Here is a 5,183-nt window from a genome sequence, read left to right as displayed (position 1 = left end):
GTTAACAAACTAGTTTCGGCAAGTCGGTTAGGACATCTACTTTGTGCAAGACACAAGTCATTTTTCCAACAATTGTTTACAGACAGATTATTTCACTTAATTTGAGTCAATTGGAGGTGTACCTGTGGATGTATTGCAAGGCCTACCATCAAATTTAGTGCCTCTTTGGTTGACAACATGGTAAAAATCAAAAGAAATCAGCCAAGACCTCCACAAGTCTAGTTCATCCTTGGGAGCAATTTCCAAACGCCTGAAGGTACCACGTTCATCTGTACAAACAATAGTATGCAAGTATAAACACCATGGGACCACGCAGCCGTCATAAGGCTCAGGAAGGAGACTCGTTCTGTCTCCTAGAGATGAACGTACTTTGGTGCAAAAAGTGCAAATCAATCCCAGAACAACAGTAAAGGACCCTGTGAAGATGCTGGAGGAAACAGGTACAAAAGTATCTATATCCACAGTAAAAAGAGTCCCTATATCGACATAACCTTAATAGCCGCTCAACAAGGAAGAAGCCACGGCTCCAAAACCGCATAAAAAAAGCCAGACTACGGTTTGCAACTGCACATGGGGACAAAGATCTTACTTTTTGGAGAAACGTCCTCTGGCCATATTGACCATCATTATGTTTGGAGGAAAAAGGGTGAGGCTTGCAAGCCGAAAAACACCATCCCAACCGTGAAGCACAGGGGTGGCAGCATCATGTTGTGGTGGTGCTTTGCTGCAGGAAGGACTTGTGTACTTCACAAAATAGATGACATCATGAGGGAGGAAAATTATGTCCAAATGGACAATGACCCCAAGCATACTTCCAAAGTTGTGGCAAAATGGCTAGAGCGAAGGTATTGGAGTGGCCATCACAAAGCCCTGACCTCAATCCTATAGAAAAGTTGTGGGCAGAACTGAAGAAGTGTGTGCAAGCAAGAAGGCCTACATACCTGACTCAGTTACACCAGCTCTGTCAGGAGGAATGGGCCAAAATTCACCCAACTTATTGTGGGAAGCTTGTGGAAGGCTACCTGAAATGTTTGACCCAAGTTAAACAATTTAAAGGCAATGCTACCAAATACTAATTGAGTGTATGTTAACTTCTGACCCACTGGGAATGTGATGAAAGAAATAAAAGCTGAAATAAATAATTCTCTACTATTATTCTGACATTTCACATTCTTAAAATAAAGTGGTGATCCAAACTGACCTAAGACAGGGAATTTGTACTCGGATTAAATGTCAGGAATTGTGAAAAACGGAGTTTAAATGTATTTGGCAAGGTGTATGTAAACTTCTGACTTCAACTGTATATTCAGCAGTAACCTTGGTAAAGCAAGAGAGAGAAAAATCCTAGTGCTGTGCCACATTTCCTAGAGTACAGATGATGAACCATAGCATGTTAAAGAAATCACTTGAATTCCCTCCATCTAATTTATCTCTCATGCATTCTTAATTTTCTATTTTTCTATTGCTGAACAGTGCACACACATCCTTTCTTTACAATAAAAACACACAGGACAATGTGTAACGCTGTACCTAAAACAAAAAAAGTAGGCCTGGATGCTGCTGATAGCATGAACAATGCCAACGCATTAGGCTAGCCTCCAAAGAATGTGAAGAAACTAACATTTGGAGAAGGTAAACATCCTTTATTAAATGACATACATAGCATAGGGCCCTAGCCTAGGCCTATTGGGCAGACAGACATATCCTTTATTAAATGACATACATAGCATAGGGCCCTAGCCTAGGCCTATTGGGCAGACAGACATATCCTTTATTAAATGACATACATAGCATAGGGCCCTAGCCTAGGCCTATTGGGCAGACAGACATATCCTTTATTAAATGACATACATAGCATAGGGCCCTAGCCTAGGGCTATTGGGCAGACAGACATATCCTTTATTAAATGACATACATAGCATAGGGCCCTAGCCTAGGCCTATTGGGCAGATAGACATATCCTTTATTAAATGACATACATAGCATAGGGCCCTAGCCTAGGCCTATTGGGCAGACAGACATATCCTTTATTAAATGACATACATAGCATAGGACCCTAGCCTAGGCCTATTGGGCAGACAGACATATCCTTTATTAAATGACATACAGAGCATAGGGCCCTAGCCTAGGCAATTGGGCAGACAGACATATCCTTTATTAAATGACATACATAGCATAGGGCCCTAGCCTAGGCCTATTGGGCAGACAGACATATCCTTTATTAAATGACATACATAGTATAGGGCCCTAGCCTAGGCCTATTGGGCAGACAGACATATCCTTTATTAAATGACATACATAGCATAGGGCCCTAGCCTAGGCCTATTGGGCAGACAGACATATCCTTTATTAAATGACATACATAGCATAGGGCCCTAGCCTAGGCCTATTGGGCAGACAGACATATCCTTTATTAAATGGCACACATAGCATAGGGCCCTAGCCTAGGTATATTGGGCAGACAGACATATCCTTTATTAAATGACATACATAGCATAGGGCCCTAGCCTAGGTATATTGGGCAGACAGACATATCCTTTATTAAATGGCATACATAGCATAGGGCCCTAGCCTAGGCCTATTGGGCAGACAGACACATCCTTTATTAAATGACATACATAGCATAGGACCCTAGCCTAGGCCTATTGGGCAGACAGACATATCCTTTATTAAATGACATACATAGCATAGGGCCCTAGCCTAGGCCTATTGGGCAGACAGACATATCCTTTATTAAATGACATACATAGCATAGGGCCCTAGCCTAGGTATATTGGGCAGACAGACATAGCCTTTAAAGAATTTGAAGGGGTAAACAAGGGTGGAAAAAGTACTCAGTTGTCATATTTGAATAAAAGGAAAGATACTTTAGAAGATACCAGTCTCTTTAACTATCATTCCACTCCTTGTCCTTGCCAAATTATAGGGAGTACAGGGAGTGAAATTTTAGCTAAAGAGACTGGTACCAAGGCTAGTAAAATACTACTTGAGTAAAAGTCTAAAAGTATCTGGTCTTAAAGGTAGTGGTGGATAAAGTACTAAATTGTCATACTTGAGTAAATGTAAAAAGTACAAGTAAATGCTATACATCAATTTCCTTATATTAAGCAAATCAGATGGCGTGATTTTCTGTTTTTAACGGACAGCCAGGGGGCACACTCCAACACTTAGACATAATTTACAAACACAGTATTTGTATTTAGTGAGACCGCCAGATCAGAGGCAGTAGGGATGACAACGCATTATATTTATAGGTGTGTGAATTGGACCATATTTCTCACCTGCCTGTGCATTCAAAATATAACAAATACTTTTGGGTGTCAGGGAAAATCTATATTTTCTTTAGGAATGTAGTGGAATGTTCAGATACCCCAAAAAACTACTACTAGTACTTCAAAGTAGTTTACACCACTGGGGGTAAGAGTATGCTAGAGCAGAAAGTTGTCCTATATTGCCAAGTGAAATTACCAGTGCATATGTGTGGTTCTGGAAGACTTCTGCAACCAGACTATTTATCCAACAAAACCTCACTGAACAGGAATGAGAAGCATTTTATAGGGCACTATTGGTCCAGTAGATGGTCAGTCACATCTAGTTGCTTGCAAGCACAGATATCTTTGCTGCAACAAGTCTGCAAGATCTACAAGTACAGTAGATCCAGACATATCCCATGACGGAATGAAATTATTCCTGTTGAGGTGTCGAAAGATGGCGGAAGCGGATGATGAAGTGGATTCTGAATCAAGGAGAATTGGTGGTAGAATCAAGGAGAATTGGTGGTAGAATCAAGGAGAATTGGTGGTAGAATCAAGGAGAATTGGTGGTAGAATCAAGGAGAATTGGTGGTAGAATCAAGGAGAATTGGTGGTAGAATCAAGGAGAATTGGTGGTAGAATCAAGGAGAATTGGTGGTAGAATCAAGGAGAATTGGTGGTAGAATCCAGGAGAATTGGTGGTAGAATCAAGGAGAATTGGTGGTAGAATCAAGGAGAATTGTGGTAGAAGCAAGGAGAATTGGCAGTAGAATCAAGGAGAATTGGTGGTAGAATCAAGGAGAATTGGTGGTAGAATCAAGAAGAATTGGTGGTAGAATCCAGGAGAATTGGAAAATTGTCCAAAATAATAGAAAATGGAGCAAAGTAGTATACAGTGGTGAGAATGTCACTTGGTATCTTGTAGGAGTAAGGTTTGTTAATGAGAAGCAGCTGATTGAATTACCAATCTTGAGGAATCCATTTGAGATCAGAAGAAATGTGTGTTGCGTCTCACCCGATTTGATAAGTTTGAAGTGTCGTGTGTGTCTCTTAGGAACAGGGCACCCCTCAAGGGGGTTATATCTGGCGTCCCGTGGGAAGTTGATGTTGAATAGATGAATCATGTGGTGAATGAAGAAAAAGTGAAGAGTCTATCTGTTCTTTAGTTTTTTTTATATGGAGTCTCTCCCTACTCATGTGCAGTTATGGTATATTAACTACAGATTCAGGGTATTTATCCAAAGACCAATGCAGTGTGATCATTGTAAAGCATTTGGTTGTGTTTCAAGTGTTTGCAGAAGGGAGAAGTCGAGATGTCCAAGTTGTGGAAAAGATCATATCATGTGTTATAAAAGTGATGAAAATGTGACATGTTGCAATTGTGGTGGGAACCATGAAGCTACGTCTTTCAAATGCCCCACAAGGATGAAAGAGAATGAGGAGTCCAAAGTCAGGGCTGTCCAGAGCATTTCATATGCAGCAACTGTTAAATGGGTTGAGGGTTTGAATCATGCACCTGAAAAGCCCATGGTGGTGGACAGGCCTTCACTGCAGGCTGCAGGGGTTGCCTTTCACCAGCAGGATCCTGATATTTTAAAGGTTAAGAAGGTGGATTTTGTGGTCTTTATAGCTATGGTTGTGGATGCGGCGGAGAGGTTCCTGGGGCTGAAAGATTCCTCGGTGAAGGATTTACATGGAATATTGTCACAAGGAGTACCACTCTCTCAAGAAAGAAGATATGAAGATTTGAAAGAATTAGTAAATTGGAGTTTTGTTTTGTTAATGTACTATTTTTATTTGGCTGGATTAAGTTGGTTTCGCTATTACGTATGAATTTTCTTTCTATCTTGTTTTGGTTTCAACCCGTCCATTTGGTGGCGGCAATACACGTTTTGGGGTTGTAGTCCTCCATAAAACCCACAGAAGAAA

The sequence above is a fragment of the Oncorhynchus tshawytscha genome, linkage group LG25 (genome assembly GCF_018296145.1).
Source record: "Oncorhynchus tshawytscha isolate Ot180627B linkage group LG25, Otsh_v2.0, whole genome shotgun sequence".
In the NCBI taxonomy this organism is placed as follows: Eukaryota; Metazoa; Chordata; class Actinopteri; order Salmoniformes; family Salmonidae; genus Oncorhynchus; species Oncorhynchus tshawytscha.
Note: the sequence above shows the minus strand (reverse complement) of the source record.